Here is a 17480-nt window from a genome sequence, read left to right as displayed (position 1 = left end):
CCAAAGTGCTGGGATTACAGGAGTGAGCCACCACACCCAGCTCTAAGAAAGCAAATTTGTTGAAGCAGTTTGGTCTTTCCTTTGACTAAAGATGAGAGAAATCTTATCAACTTGCTATCAGGTGGTTTTGGGAGAATTCTTCATACTTCCCTGGAGTTAGCTTGAGAATTGATCATCTTCCATGGAGTGCTTGAATCATTTCCCATAAGGCCCAGAAACAGAGCAATGAAAAGAGCTTAGGACAATGAAAAGGGCCAATGTCCACCAAGTTGGAAATTCAATGTATACCATAAGTGAGAGACTTCTGCAGGATTAAATGAGTAAAGAAGGGGAGAAGCTAGGGGACTGCACTGAACTTCCTAATGTTCTATTGTTTTGGTTAAAGCAGTAATTGCCCTCAACTCTTTTTTGGTTTCCGAAGCCACTCTCCAAAAAGCACCATCAAAATTTCCAAAGCACCCAAGAAGTCTAAAGAGCAACCTGATGCTTTGAGTAAAACACATGGAGTTAATCGTGGAAGTTTAGGTGCAATACTTCCTACTCTCCCACAACCTATTTTTGATATACCCTTCCTCTCAGGACCTGGCAGTATAATCTCTATCACAAAATATTTCATGCAAATGACTACCAGAATGAGAACCCTGGCACTGGATGATATCAGATAATTTGCTTAAGGTTGGTGAAATCTTGGTGAGCGCTCAGGAGAAATGGCAAAAAAGAAGAGAGTTGATATGGTTTTTACCTGTAGAAAGAGAAGTATAGTGAAGTGGGTAGAGTGGAAGCTCTGGTCTCAGGGCCACCCAGGTTTGGATCCCATCACTACCACTTCCTAGCAGTGGAAATTTTGGGTGAGTGACTTAACCTCTCAGAGGCTATTTCATCATGTATAAAAGGAAAAAATGACAGAATCTCTGAAAGGGTTGTTATGATGATTAAATATTATAGGTAAAGTGTTTATGACAATGCCTGGCATATAGTAAGTTTTTAATTTAGTTGAGGCAGCTATTTTTATTATGACTTTTATGATTATTAATACTTATCATTCTAGTAAGCTTCATTTGGAGATGTTTGGCTACTACATTTAGTTCTGGATGACACATTGTAAGAAGGCTATATAATACAAATGAGAGATAAAGAAGTTTTCACCAGATCTATCATGAAATCATGTTGCCCAAGGACTGAGTGTGAAAGTTACAGCCTTGGAGAAGCATCACATTGGACTTCAACTATTGACAGGCCTTTCACTTGTAAGAAGGGTCAGGCTTGCTCACTGCAGCCACAGATACAGAACTAATCAGAGGGAATAGAAATTACGAGTACGTATATCTCAGGTCAATGTAAGAAAGAATTTTCCTCAGAACTATCAGAAGGGAGAAGGGCTGTGTGGTAAGGTGGCAAATTTCCTGTCCACGGAGATACTTACATGTGGAAGACCAATTGCCACGGGTATTATGCTGGGCGGATATAGTTCAACTATTCAGAGAATATTGGATTAGGTGGTTGTCCAAGGCTCCTTCAATGTTGAGATTTTCCAATTCAAGGAGAAAGAAGAAGAAAAAGACAAGAAAAAAATGCCAAAAGGAAGAAATGGAGGGAGGCAGCCATCCCTGTTTCATTTGTTTTCTCCCTCCTTTCTGGGGAGTGTGGGATTTAGCAAGGGCCACCACTAGTCCATAAAGTAACTTTGTCCAACTTCAAAATTGGCGCCCCTTCTAAGCTGATGTAACATGATGCATTCAGGGCTTGACAATGTGGGGTGTCCTCGTGAAAATTAAAAAAAAGAAGTTTCCTCCTCTGGGCAGAGGCATCTTGAGAGGAATGAAGACTGAATTTCAGCCCCCTCTTGCTTTCTCAATCTGCACCACTGTATGTGGCAATGCTGGCTTTACCTTTCTGGCCCTTTCAGAGAGAGAGAGAGAGTGTGTGTGTGTGTGTGTGTGTGTGTGTGTGTAGATAGTCTTTCTGCTCAGACCATTGTTACCTGGTTGGAGATGGAGTCTAGGCACTGATTTCCCTTTCTAAGTCATGCAAGAGAAACTGGTAGTTGCCTTTAAGTCTTTTTCAGCTTTTAGAACTTGGGAGTATAACTTGAGCAACATGATCATTATACCCAAGAGCATGTGCTTAGAAGAAAGCAAAAATCTGTGGAAAGTGTTATAGAATGTTGGATCAGTAATGATGGATGTTTATGAGTTTTGGCTACCAGCATACCTTTTCCTTCTTTATAGTATCCCAGTTTCTCCATGTGCCTGTGACTGAGGTGAGAGGTTAATGCTGGGGGCTCATCTTCTACATATCTTTCCTCTCCCTGTCCTCTCAGACAGGATTTGAGCATGTGAATGGAGCCTGGTCAGTCAGGCACGATATTCTCTCTTGAGACTTTGAATGTTGGGCTGCTGGTCTGGAACCAAGGTAAATAATAGGAAAGTTATTCACCTACCTGCCTTTCTGCCCCAGGTACCATAGGTTTCTATGTCTCCTGCTCTGCTTCCTGCCTTCAGCTTGGGCTTCCTATTTATATACAAGTCTTGTTCTCTGGCATCCCTTCAATTCTGTGAGCCCCCTCTTTCCCTTCATGTAATCTCCTGGTTGCTTTTGTTGTCAATTATAGATTTCTGTTGCTTGCAACTAAGAACTCTGAAATACCAATATTAAAGTGGAAAATAGCAGCACTTGTTAATGATATGAATGGCTCATAAATCATAAAATCTCTACTACTAAAAAGATTAAACTCTTTTCATGCTGAGATGGTGTGTCACCTCCTGGCCCAAACTCCATTCCTGAAGTAACAAAAATTATGATGTTAGCTTTATATTTATTGAGCATTCATTGAGTGTTGAGCTAAGTGCTTTACATACAACATCTCACTTAATTCTCACAACTCATCCAAAATAAATATTAAGATTTTACTCATTTTATAAATAAAGAAACTGAGGCTGAGAGTGACTTGCTCAAGACTGAGGTAGAAAGTGGAAGAGCTAATATTTGAACCCATGTCTGAGTCACTCCAGAAACTCTGCTTATAACTACTGTGCTCTTCTGTCTTCTTCTGCCTAACTGACTTACACGTGGGGAACATTTTTAAAAATATTTCTTCAAATGATGAAATAGCCATGATAAATCAAATAATGAGAAATTGAAAAAAAACACACATATAAATTGTGAATTAGCTTCAGGAAAAGGCAAATTCAGCTTATTTACAGAGTAGCTGTCTGTGTCTTAGCTTTCGATTATTTATGTGTTACCCTTGGGACTCCCCGTTTCCCCCTGTTTTGGGTGCACAGTGAATGGGAGCAGCCATGTATTTCAGCTGGGTCTTTCCTGACTGTTAAATATCCATTGGGCTAAGCACTCTCCAAGCTCCCAGCAAGTTCATTAGTTACCTGAAAATATCTACCTCATCTGTCATCAGCACTCAAATGGCCTGAGGGATTTTTCATTTCCACTCCATTTTCCAAACTCTTTCTAGCATTTACCTCCCACATCTGGAATCAATCCTGACCAGCAGCAAAATGCTGAACAGTCGGGCTCCTCTCAGGGCAGCCTTTCTTTCTCCCAAGGAGAGACAAGAATACGTCGCATATGAATTAGCCATTCTCTTCTAGAGAAAACTGGCAGCGGAGGCAGCTTCTGCATTCTAATTTGCTCATCTAACCCCTTCGTCCTTACTTGTTTAAGCAAAATATTTAGTTTAACATTTTCAGTCATTAGAGCTGAAAAAACACACATATTTTAACAATAGATTTTGTGTTGCAAATTTTAAGTATCCTTCAAAAATACCCCAGCTCGTTATCCCTTTACTCCCTTGGTAGAAAAGATTTTTAGACTACAGTCTTAGGAAACGTCACTGACTTCCAAGCCTCAGTACCATTGCCCCACCACTGTTGCTGTCACTACTTCCTAGAGAAAAGAGAGTATGAGTTTGCCAAAGACAGCTAACTCAATTCCAAGGATGATTTCAACATTTGATTTTATGTTGTTTTGGGGACTGTTTTTGTTTTTGTTTCTAGATAGTGTGGGGGCCAGCTTCACAGACTTCTGGAATTGCTTTCTAGTGGACAACATTCAGATCCTCGTGAAGGAAATATCGTTAATTTCTTATAGATTGTTATTTTCCTTTTAGTGGGGAAGGACTGCATAGGAAAAGCTGACCTCAGGAAACTAAACTCCACACGTCTTTTTACAATTATTCTTGAGAATATCTTCATGAAAAAATCACAAAAAGTAAATGGCACCAAAGCTGCTTTCTGAGAGCCCCTAAGAAAATATGTATGGGATATGTAGATGGGAAAAGTCAAGTCAATCTCTTAATTGGATGAACTGCATAATTTTACTAATACAGCACATCCTGCCCTTAAGTTTAAATCATCCAAAGTTTTTTTTTTAAGTTCTAGAAGAAACAGCAATATAAAAAATTCCACAACGCCCAATATATCTCAAGTTATAGCCCTCAGCACCTGCAGGGTGATTATCTCTGCTGACGAAGTGAAATATTACTATGAATAATAGAAAATTACAAAATACTAGATAGAAAAACTAATGAGAGGCAATCAGTGAGCTAGAAAGGCAGTTTTCTACAAAAGATTTCATAATTTAAGATAGTGAATAAGGTGCTTCTGCTCCCTTTAAGGTCCATAATCTGATCATCAAGTGTATTTAAAATACACTGAGTTGTAAACAATTTTGAAATATCTACACTGCACCGGGCATTGTGCGAAGTCTCTTCTCAAGTTATCACATACACTGTGCTCCCAGTGCGTGCATCAGGCACTGTGGGGATGTAAATGAACTGCAAGAGCCTGCTCTGTCTTTTTCTTACGTAACTGGCCAATGCAATGGTGAAACCCCTGAGAAAGCAAATCCAACCTCCGGATTGAGGGGATAAAAACAATGTGAACAGTAAGCTCTTTGAAAAGAAAACCGCTTCCCTATGGTAGAAAATAAGGAGGAAGGGGGCCCATGCAGGGAGCCCAGCAAGCAGAAAAGGTGGACCCTAGGGAGTGTGATATTACACAGGAACATAATGGGGTTGACTGCATACTTGTCTAATTACTGGAGCTATTAAAATCTCTATAATTTAGATTCAGGCAAAAAAAAAAAAAAAAAAAAAAAAAAGGCTCGTATAAATGCACACACATGCTCCTGATTGGATTTTTTGAATCCATTCCTCTTGATTCTAAAAGGACACCACCCTGCTGTGTACATGTGGCTGCTAAACCTGAATGACCTTCTCCCCTGGCCCTGCCCTTGCCCCCTGACTAGGGTACTCTGTTACTGTAATAAGCAGTTCGGTTAGATAAGGCGATGGTTGATGGGATCATCTGTGTTGAAGCCGAATTATAATGCCTCAGTCAATGGATTTAATCTAAACCAAATGTTTTGGGATTCTGAAAGCTCCAGGAGCAGAGAAAATATAAGTTTTATATTTGCTGAAGTTCAAACAAAGAGCAGACGGAAAGATTCCAGAAGCTCAGAGAGTGGTAGCAAAAAAAAAAAAAAAAAAAAAAAAAAGTGTTGTTTCTCCTGAGTTCAATCAAAGGAACAAGTAGGGTACGCTTTGCATTCACCTTCTCCTTTTGTTTTCTCCTCTATGAGCTTTCCTTTCTCTTGACATATTATCTGCTAATGTCAAAATGAACTTGATACAGTAAGTACGTAGCATATGGTAGGTGCTCAATAAACACTTCTGGAATAAACAAATGGGCAATAGTTAGTGTAGGGGTTTAGTGTCCACACTGTTAGTCTCAGATTTCACTCAGCCCCTTCTTAGCCATGAGTTGAGGCCAATTTACTGAACATGAGGGCCTCAGTTTCCAGATATGCAAAGTGAAGCTAATAATAGTTGTGTGGATTAAACAGGTCAATGCATCTAAAGTACTAGCATAGTGTCTGATACATAAATGGTCATTTCGTAGCTAACCTTCATTAGCTTTCACACCTGTGTTCTTACCTATTGGGTAAGACTTCCTCTTCTGAGAACGCTGGCCATTTCCTTTTAAATGGTCTTCTCCACACCCTTCTTCCTTTGTTTTAGTTAAAGATGGGATTTAAGCCTGAAACTTAGGCCACCTCTTTGCGAATTCCTCATTTCCTGGGTACCTCCCATATATAAATGGGATATACACATTAATAAACTTCTGTTTGTCTTTCTCTTGTTAGTCTGTCTTTTGTTACTGGTCTGTCCCAGCTAAGAACTCAGAAGGGTTGAGATAAAGTTATTTTTCTTCCCCTACAGTACCTTCTCCTTTTGTTTTCTCCTCTATGAACTTAACTTTCTCTTGACATATGTGCTAATGTCAAAATGATGTCTGCTAATGCCTAATTTTGAAGACTACTACTTTCATTAAAAATACAGAAAAAGTACTTTTCCATGCTTCGTTTTATCTGATGCTAAAAATAACTTTTTGGGGCTGAAGGGAAATACTACTATTCTCATTCCACAGATAAGAAAATAGATATGTCCCATAGGTAGTGAGAATCAAGCTAGAGTTGAAACTCAGCTCTACATTTGATATTCAACAAAGGTTTAATGAGCACCTACTGTGTTCCAGGCACTATGCTGGGCTCTGGGAACAAAACAGTGGATAGCGGTCTTGAAGGGCATCTTCAGGCTCCTAGTCTAGTGCTCTTAATAATCTGATAACTTAGCCAATGACATTGACATTAATTCATAATCCAGTATGTTTTTAAATATCAAAATTTAATAGCTTTAAAGATGTTTCTGAATACCTTAAAAGCAGTCAGAAGGCATTTTGTGCAGGATTTATAACTGAAACTACAGTAAACAGTGACGAAATTAACAGAAGTATAGTTGTAACATGACTTAGGAATAAAATCATTGGAAAGTCATCTGAACATTTGGTAACATCACCATCTTAGATAAGAGATAAATGCACTAAAAGTGCAGTAGTGGAGATATCTGGGGGTTCCAACCCAAGGTGCCCCATTTTTCTATGGCCAAACAGCAGGGATTTCAATGGAGGCTCCGTGGGTTTACCGGCCACTCCTCTGCTGAGTTTCAGTCCCCAACTGCCAGGCCTGTCAGTGTTCCCTATTATTCTCCTGACAGACAAAAGGAAAGCAGCATGTATTCCTTCTGCCTGTAACAGGAGCCAGCAAAATGGCTTTGTGATTGTGAGACATGTCAACTTAATTAGCTTTTTTTCCTTCTAGGTAATAAGGGTTTTCTCCAAGGAATGACCAAAATTAACAACACAATTTGAGGAAGTTGATATTTCCTTCTCTTTTCCCACTTCAGATTCCTAGATGCAAAAATCACACCCACAGATGCTAAGAAATCTACATGGTTTATTGTTTTTGAATATAACAAAATATTACTACAGTGAAAGTTAGAATCACTTCATCTGACCTGTATTTAGAAATCATCCATTTGAGAAGTCCGGATTATGTGTCCCCCACACCTTAAAGATTATGGAAATGAGAAATATCTTCTCTTTTATCAGAACTTATTTGGAAAGTTCATCCATAGCTCTGTGAACCCCCAAATATTGCATGAAAAAACATTTTTTGGGCCAGGTGTGGTGACTCATGCCTGTAATCCCAGCACTTTAGGAGGCAGAGGCAGGTGGATCACCTGAGGTCAGGAGTTCAAGACCAGCCTGACCAATAAGGTGAAACCCCATCTCTACTAAAAATACAAAAATTAGCTGGGCGTGGTGGCAGGCACCTGTAGTCCCAGCTAGTCAGGAGGCTGAGACAGGAGAATTGCTTGAACCCTGGAGGCGGAGGTTGCAGTGAGCCGAATCGTGCCACTGCACGCCAGCCTGTACAACAGAGTGAGACTCCATCTCAAAAAAAAAAAAAAAAATTGCATATGTATATTTTGTGAGATTATGGTTTTCCAAAAGATTCTTAAAGGAGTATATAAACCAAATCCGCTTGAGAACTGCTTCATGACTGTCTGTCGAAGTCTCAAATGTTGTCAATTCATTTATAAGTAATTTCATATAATTTTTGGGCGTTTCTTCAAACGTGGGTTTTGAAACCAAAATGTATAATCATCAAAGATTTATTTTAAGGATATAAGATGTCCAGTTTATACTATGACATTTCTTTCATTTGCACAATTTCGAGAAGTGTTTCTTGCCTCTGAAAAGCAGAGAGGACTATCCAAGTATAACTCCACTTAATTTGACTCTGAGGATTGTAGTTTCTGAGCAGCTGACTGAAAGGAAATTTTATAAAGCAAATCCTCTATTCCCATTGTACTATTGTAATTTTGGTTTGCGGCTCAGGCCAAGAGTAGAAGAACTGAACCTCATGTCCCCATCATGTTGCTGTGGGGTGGGACCGATGAGTTTTATCAGTGAGCCCTTGTGGGTAGAGCTCTGTCCCAAGTAAATAAAACCAAGGGTCTTCCTGCCCTCTAGGCACTTATCATTTAGTTGGGGAGAAAAAACATGCATTCAATATATATGCGTTTTTTTTTTTTCCAATAAGCCACACTATAAACTGGAAAAATCTAGAGAATGTATACAGATTTCATTAGCATACAAAAATGTCTATGGTGAACAGTGCTCTCAATTATGGTATGTCATACGATGAATTTATGGATCTATTGTCTGATTTGTCAATGTTCATTCTTCAAAATAGGCCCATTGAAAACACTGAGTTATTTTGAAGGACAAATTTTACGACTAATTTTTTTTTTTCATAAACTATGCAGGATTGTTATTTAGAAGATTTGCCAAATTTAGCGTCTTCGGCGATGGAAATAATTGGCCTTCTTGTCACAGTCTTCTGTTTATAAGTAGATGAAGAATGTTTTCTTTCCTGTAAGGTAGAGAGAGAGGAAAAAAACTATATATATGTGTATATATATAAACACACACATACATTTATATACACACATAGCATATATGAAGTTCAGTAGAATTTACTATTGAAAAAAATTATCAGAATAGGTGCATTAAGGCTTGATAGGGTTTGTAAAATTTATAGAGGCATCCCCTCAAGGCCTGATGTGAGTTATGAAATCTAATTTTGTTTTCATAGCTCTGTGATAAAATTTTATCAATGTTATAAAAGGGGTCTTTACTAAGACTGACCGGAAATCTGAACTATCTGGCCAGGCAATAAAAACACATTCCTTAGCAGCAAAGTGTCAGACAAGCAAGGTTTAACTAAAATTGATCGATAAGTCTTCCTTTTACAGTTGAGTGCATTCACTTTACTTCATAGGATAATAGTTTTTTTTTAATGGTTTTTCCATTAATATCAGACATCAGTGTTAGTAAGGAACAAGAAAGACATAAAAGAGAGAGGCATGCCATCAAGAAAGAATGTTGCAATCTTTAATGGTAGGGCACTTGTGCTATGACAAAGGCTTATGTAGGTGAGGTTTGGGGATTTTTGTTACTGATTATTACAGGTTGAACTGCATTCCTCCAAAATTCACATGTCAAAATCCTAACCCCCAGCACCTCAGGATGTGATCTGATTTGGAAATAAGATCATTGCAGATGTAATTAGGTAAGATGAAGTCACACTAGAGTAGGGTGGGTCGCTAATCCAATATCACTGATGTCCTTTCAACAATGGGAAAATCTGAACCCAAGGACACAGGAAGAATGTCACATAAATATGAAGGCAGGGATCGAGGTGATGCTTCTGCAACCCAAGAAATGCGAAAAGATTGCCAGCTTTTCTTAGTTTGTTCAGGTTTCTTTCATGAAATAGCTTAGACTGGGTAGCTTAGAAACAAGACAAATTTATTTCTTATAGTTCTGGAGGCTGGGAAGTCCATGATCGAAGTGTCAGCAGATTTGGTGTCTAGTGAGGGCTTGCTTCCTGGTTCATATGGTGCCTGGTTCCAATGGTGGCTTATTGCTGTGTCCTCACATAGTGGAAGAGTCATGGCAGCTCTCTTGGGCTTATTTCATAAGGGCACTAATTCCATTCATGAGGCTACTGCCCTCATGACTTAATTAGCCCCTAAGAGTCCCAGGTCTTACTACTATCACATTGAGGATTGGGTTTCAACATGTGACTTTTGGAGGGACACAGATACTCAGTCCACAGCACCAGCAAACCATCAGAAGCTAAGGAGAGTATGGCACAGATTCTTCCTCATAGCCTTCAGAAGGAATCAGTGCTGCCAACACCTTGATCTTGGACTTCTAGCTTCCAGAACTGGGAGACAATACACTTCTGTTGTTTAAGCTACCCGTCTTGTGGTACTTAATTATGGCATCTACTGTGGTCTGCTATGACTTCCAAAATTCATGTTCTGTAAACTGACTCCCCAATGCAACAATGTTGGGAAGTGGGGCATTTTGAGAGGTATTTGGGTCATGAGGGACTTACCCTCATAAATGGATTAATGCTGCTATAAAAAGGGCATGTGGGAGTGGGTTTGCTTTCTCTTTTCCTTCTACCTTCTGCCTTGTGGGGAAGCAGTAAGAAGACCCTCACCAGACACCAGTGCCTTGATTGTGATCTTGGGCTTCCCAGCCTCCAGAACTGTGAGAAATAGACTTCTGTTCTCACACCTTGGGTTGGGCATCCAAATGTAGCTTACCTTGCCTAACTCAGTTGTCATCAGGAAAGTCATCCAAATAAGCAGCAACTAAACCATAAAAACGATCATTTCAAGGCATCTAATGAACTCATTTTCAGAATTACCAAGACCACATCTAACATTTCTGTTGCACTGAAAACTTACAAGGGGTTTCTAGGGAACCTAAATGGAAAACACAGGCTTTGAGGTTAGGCAGATTTGGGTATAAATCCCAGTTCTGCCACTTATTGGCTGGTGCCTTTGGCAAAGATATTTCACTTCTTCAAAGCCCAGCTTTCCCATCTGTAAAACGTAAAAGTAGTAGAAGAAATATCTACTTCATAGGGTGGTTGTGAATACTGAATGAGACAGACAACATATATGTAAAAGTCCAATATGGTGCCTGGTACAGGTAGACACTCTAAAAATGTTAGTGTCCTTCTCTTTCTGTGTTGATGATCTCGTTTGAGTCTTATAACAAGCAACTTTCCCAAGACTGCAGGAAGGTAAGACTCAAGAGGGCTTTGTCTCCAAGTCCAGGAATCTTTCCCTGGAAGGAGCCACCTCCAGGCCTTGGCTACCACAAAGTCATGCTGTGACCTCCCTCTGTTGCTCTGGTGAGATTTAAATTGGGCTTCTGAAGGTGAAGGTGACCCCGTATGCAGATCCTGGTGAGCACCTGTAGAAAGGACCTACTAAGCAGATGAACTTCCAGGAATCAGCTGGAAGAGAGAGAGAAAAAAAAAAAAAAAATCATATCTTCCTAATCATATCTTATCACTGAATTAGAATCAGACTTTTAAAGCTGGATGCAACTTAAGAGGAATCTGCTGTTTTCATTTTCTAGAAAAGGATGTAGCAGCTTATATGATCCCTTGGCCAGTCAGCATCAAGTTGGATGATCTCATGAATCCCAGTCCAATGTTCCTTCCATTCTAATTAGTGTCCTGAATACCCACAATGTCAGCTCAAGAATGGAAGAACCAGAGTAGATCCAAAAATACGTAAAATAGTCTCAGAATAAGCCTTTGTCATTGAAGAGAAATGTGGCTTTAGTGGAATCAAGATGCTTCCTAACTCTGATTCTTACACCAAGACAAGGTGAAGATGGATTTCAAAATGGTGCTGTAACTGCAATGTAATAGAGGGGGAGGGGTGCATCCGTGCTCTCTCATACCTGCCCTGTTTTTTTTTTTAATTTTTTTTGGATATGGAGTCTCATTCTGTTGCCCAGGCTGAAGTGTAGTGGCATGATCTCAGCTCACTGCAGCCTCTGCCTCCCAGGTTCCAGCGATTCTCCTGCCTCAGCCTCCCAAGTAGCTGGGATTACAAGTGCCCACCACCACACCCAGCTAATTTTTGTATTTTTAGTAGATATGGGGTTTCACCATGTTGGCCAGGCTGGTCTTAAACTCCTGACCTCAGGTGATTTGCCCACCTTGGCCTCCCAAAGTGCTAGAATTACAGCATGAGCCACCAGGCCCAGCCCATACCTCCTCTTTAGAAAGGGTGAAGTTTACTCATCTGGGCCTGTAGCACCCAGGAGCTCGTGAAAGAGCTCATGGCAGTTTCAGAGTAGACAGAGGATGTGAGAAGCAGTGACTCTTGTTTGGAAATCTTCTAAATTGGCTGACTCCCATTTACATGCTGTTTCTGGCAGCAGAGATCAGTCTGGGTCACCTCTATGCCACTGAGTAAATATGTTCAAAATTATTACTATTTCAGACAAATGTTTAACTGTTCTCAGATTATCTATGACACCCTAGGCCAAAGTCATAGCAATCTAACCTGGGAGTGAGTTTACTTTACTTTGTGATTTATGGAATGAGAATTCTGGGTGCTCTGTGGGACTAATTTAATACGAAACATTCAGATGTCTGTCTTATAATGCCATTCATCTTTCCTTAGCCTGCCTGCACCAGGGAGCATGTGGTTCAGAGAGCAGCCTCTCCCTTCTCAGCTACAAATCATCACGCTTGTGAAAGGGGGTGACAAGTCTTCCCTTCTAAGCCAGTCTGCCTGCAACCGAGGGTCTGTCTGGGCTCTGATGGAAGAAAAGTGTTTTCCACTCTAACAGGCTGTTGGAGTGTTTTGAAAGTACAGTTGGCAAAGTAGGATTCCTAGTCAACATTGCTTTGGTTTGCCTTTTGGTGAAGGGAATTTAGTCAGTCTATACTGTCTTATCAACAAATGTAGATTTGTTTTATAAGAAAGCAATGTGATGTTCTATGGATTGACATAATGCATGTGAGAAGAAAGTTCTACAAAAATCTAAACTCTCATTCAGTGTAGTACTTATATTTGAAAAGCAGATATTTCAATGCATGGCTAAAAAGGAACAAAAATAAAACTTTTTAAACCAACAAGTGACCCTAAATCTCGCATTCATCCGACAAATATTCATGAATGCCTGCTATGTAGTAAGGGCTATTCAGGTACTGGAGACACAATTCTGAACATTCTGCTTTCAAGGAGTTTGCAGACCAGTGAGAGAAAGGTCATGTTGACAGTGGTAAGTCCTACAGGTGTGAGCAACAGGTACAGGGGGAGCACATGGAAGAAAGTTCCCCACACAGTCATATTAAATGACATGCGAAAGCTGCAGGAAGAAAATGTTCAAAATCATGGAAGTAAGAGAGAATATACAATCTTGGGGAATGGGGGAAAGTTTAGAACGGGTGGAGTGGAGAACTCTGTGAGCAAAGGGCTGAGAACCCAGACTACAGAGCCAGGGGAGCTCCAGATTCCAAAGGCCTTTGGGCACATGGGAAGGAGTTTGAACTTCATTTTGATGGCAACAGGGGCCACTTAAGCTCTTTAAGTGAGGAAGTGACATGATATGATTCTTATTCTCGAAAGATCATTCTGGCTACAACTTTGACAAAGAATTCGATAGAAGCAAGGCTCTGGGGGGTGGTGTGCAATGACTAGTTGGAAAATTATCTCAGTGAGTGATAGCAGTGGTCTGAAGTCAAATAGGGTAAGTAAACAACTTTGAAGTATTTACAAAATCCTATAAATGAATCCCAGTTTACTCATATTAACAGTTGTATGCTTGTGCAAATGAAAATCAACCTCTGCCGTCAAGTCATTTCCTGAGCGAGGTAGAGTCCTATTGACCCTGGTATGTGCTGCTGCTGCAGTGCCCCTATTGCTGGTGAAAACTCCCTGAGAAGTCTCTTGAAGACATAGCTTTGGTTAAATGTATAGATATGGCCCATATCAACCTTCCCATGGGAGCTAGGTGTTATCTAATGGATAACACTGCTCCATGGGTGTCCTAGAGAATAACAAGGATTTACAACTCAAAACACAGCAGACCACTGTCACACTCAGTGAACAGAACTCATATTTTAACATTAGGAAAGCTGTTAGCAAGTCTGGCCTTTGAGAGTGGGGTAGGAGGAGAGAGAGTAATAAAAATAAAAATTCAAAATGGGATTTATGCTATCAAAATGACTACATTAAACGAGAGGCAAGGAAAAGTCTGATAAAAAGGGTTTGACACTGGGATTGATTTGAAAAAATTTCCTGAATGCCAATCAGAGAGTGTCTTGATTTTTACCAATCTCTGCAACATCCACTTCTTTAGACAGACTTGATTATGTTCAGAAGTGTTACTTAAGATCTCAAATGGTATTAATCCTGATACTGTCATCAAAGTCACAGATTCTAACCTCAATTTTGTGTCAGCTGCTTAGAAAATAACATCAAGGTCACCCCACCAAAGTCAGTTTTAAGTGTATACCCAAGGGCAGGCCTCTCACTGACTGATTAGGAATAGTGACAGCCTAGCTGATCCTATCGCTAATTTCTTCCTCAGTGGTGAAGGGAGAAAAGAACCACAACAATGGCAGAAATACATGTTTATGCTAACAATGCCATGTTCACAGCTTCCTAAAGAGAGATCAGTCCACACTGTTCCTTATGTAGGGAAACTGCTTTGTGTCATGTGTCCCTGACATCCTAATCTAAAGGAATGAGTAAAAGCCATCCATTCAATCTTCTGTTAGAAGACACAAAGAAAGTAGTTCAGATGGTACAGTGACCCTGAAGCCAAAATAAATATAAAGAGAAGGCAGGAAAAAATATAAACAGAAGCCACGAAGCAACAGAAGCCATGAATAGGCAGGTGCCATATCTTAGTGTACAACAGAAGAGTCCTCGGAGAAGTAGAAAGTTCACCTGAGGACCAAGAAGCACAGAGAAACAGGGAAGTCAACAGCAGGAATGGCAGACTACTGGGGTGGCCACTGGGACCCAGACAGGCATGCGTCTTGAACAGAGGCCACTGTGAAGCCTGTTTGCTGGGCTTTCCTGTGCTTCCTCACTTCCTTGTTAATCCTCCCAACAAACCTCCATCACCAGAGGTAAACTGAGTGAGTGTCTGTAACTTGAACAAGCCTAACTTGATACACAGTGTCTAGTCCAACATTCACATTTGTTCTCTTTACTGGCTTCCCACTGCACTATCTACCTATCTCCCTCTCTCTCTCTCTATCTTTTTATATAGCACTTATATTATTCCAGCTTGATATATATATATCAAGCACTGATATTATTTCTGTGACCTTTAAAATAGCAAGATTTTATCAGCACTGAAGGCAGTTTAATTAACATGGAGAGCTTCAGCACCTCAAACCCACTCGTTTTGCCTTCCAATATCTGGGTCCTAGTTATAATCTCTGGGTGGTTAGTTCTGACTCAATAATATTTCCATCATTTCCTAAGGGAATTATGGTGATAAAACATGAGTACACTTAGTGTATTGAGTACACTTAATGTATTAAGTACACTTAGACACACACATACATATATATAGACACACACACATATACACACACACACATACACACACACACACACACACACACACACAGATTGCAGTGGGAGGCCAGTAAAGAGAACTAATGTGAATGTTGGACTAGACACTGTGTATTATATTAAACTTGTTCAAGTTATATATATAAAGTGCACTTTTATATATATATGATCTCCCAACTCCTTAGCACTACCTACAAAGCCCTCACAATCAAGCCCATGCATGCCCCTTCAAGCTCATCTTGTGCCTGTTACTCCAACATTCTAGGACTATCCAAGCAGTCACAACTATTACATTGACCTTTGCATGCCCAGCAACTAGAACAGTCCTAGTGTTTTTTTTGTGTGTGTGTGTGTGTGAGAATTAGTTCTTTTAAGAAAAGTAGCCATGAAGTACTTGAAATACAGCTAGTCTGAATGGAGATGTGCTGTAAGTATAAAATACACACAGGATATGGAGACCTTAGAACAATAACAAACAAGGAAATATGCCTCAATAATTTTACATTGATGATATGTTGAAATGCTAATACTTTGGATATATTGAGTTGAATAAAATATAGTATGAAAATGTATTTCACACATTTCTTTTAACTTTTCTAAAAATGTGGCTACTAGAAAATTTCAAATTACCCATGTAGCTCCTGTGATCTTTCTGTTAGACAGTGGCTACTTTAGACCTTCCTTTGGTAGCTTGAGCATGCCACGCTCTTTCCTGATTCTCACCTCTGCCTGTTCCTTACCACAACCCTCATTCTGCTTCTTTTCATTTGGAATGGCTGATTCATTCTTGTCTTTTAGCTTAACTGTCACTTCCTTATATAAGGCTTTAAACATGCCATTCATTAAGTATGTCACCCCTACCTCCCCTCCAGTTATTCTCTAACTGAACTTGGTTCCTTTCATAAGACTTAACACAATGTGTAACTATTTATTACACATAATTATTTTATGTGGGTATTTAACTTCTAAATGCCTCTCCTCCCCAACACACAGCATGAGCCCCACAGGGACAGGGATCACATCTGTCACATTTACCTTTGCATGACCAGCACCTAGAATAGTGAGTGCCTGAATATATGTATACACACATATATTTTTATATATATATATATATTCATGCATATACCATGTATATACCAGCTGATCTCTCTCTCTCTCTCTCTCCCTCCCCCCCCCCCCCCCCGCATATATATACACACACAGTTTTAACATTGGGAAAGCTGCTGGCCGGGCTGGCTTAGAGAGTGGAGTAGTAGAAGAGTGAGTAATAAAAATCAAAATCCACAGTGGGACTTACCCTATCAAAATGACTACACTAAACAAGAGGCAAGGAAAAATTTAAACTTTTATATTTGTATATAAAAATGTACAAATATATAAAAATGTGTGCGTGTGTGCAGAGAGAGAGACAGAGAGAGAAACAAACTGGCATATACATGAATTAGGTGTTAGAAAAACTAATTTTCTTTGTATTCTCTGTTTTCCAAGGAAAGTGTCTTCCAAGTAAAGTGTCTGTCTCTTAAGCTATATGGATTTCATTGATGTGGCAAGAGAACTACCTTGAAAATTCATTTTTCTAAGATAATTTGTTACTGAACTGAAATAATATCCTGTGGATTTTCACACTCTTGGGTGAACCTGCCAGGGATGCAGGTGTTCAGACTTCCATGTTGACTAGACTTAGGGCAAACAGAAAAGAGAGGTTCAAGTAACTCCTTCACAGGAGAAAGAGCAATGATGGAAAATAGAAATCCTGTCCTTGTTCCAAAGGTCTCCTTTGTACATATAAAAATGTGTAAGAAAACTCCAGGAACCTGGTTATTTTCCCCACCCTCAAAAGTACTCTGCTCCATGATATATGTACTACAGCACTGATATTCTTCCTGTGACCTTTAAAATAGCAAGATTTTATCAGCATTGAAGGCAGCTTAATGGACATGGGAAACTTCAGCACCTGAAACTCACTTGTTTAGGCTTCCAATGTCTGGGTCCTAGTTAAAATCTCTGGGTGGTTATTTCTGACTCAAGAACATTTCCATCATTTCTTAAGGGAACTGTGATGAGAAAACATGAGGCTATTTAGACTCAAACACTCACATACAAAGCAAGTGTTTCATTGTCTTCATAGCCCCTGAAT

General features: G+C 39.7%; 1 protein-coding gene across 3 annotated transcripts in view; it reads right to left on the bottom strand.

Moving 5' to 3' along the window:
- Positions 1-7288: 7288 nt before the first annotated feature.
- DCDC1 (doublecortin domain containing 1) overlaps positions 7289-17480 on the bottom strand; it is a 505142-nt gene continuing 494950 nt past the window's right edge. For all 3 annotated transcript variants that reach the window (XM_008002854.3, XM_073017517.1, XM_073017521.1), the window contains one exon: positions 7289-8793. The gene's annotated coding sequence lies outside the window, so the exon portion shown is untranslated. The remainder of the gene's footprint in view (positions 8794-17480) is intronic.

The sequence above is a fragment of the Chlorocebus sabaeus genome, chromosome 1 (genome assembly GCF_047675955.1).
Source record: "Chlorocebus sabaeus isolate Y175 chromosome 1, mChlSab1.0.hap1, whole genome shotgun sequence".
Classification (NCBI taxonomy): Eukaryota; Metazoa; Chordata; class Mammalia; order Primates; family Cercopithecidae; genus Chlorocebus; species Chlorocebus sabaeus.
Note: the sequence above shows the minus strand (reverse complement) of the source record. Positions and strands in the feature narration are given on the sequence as shown.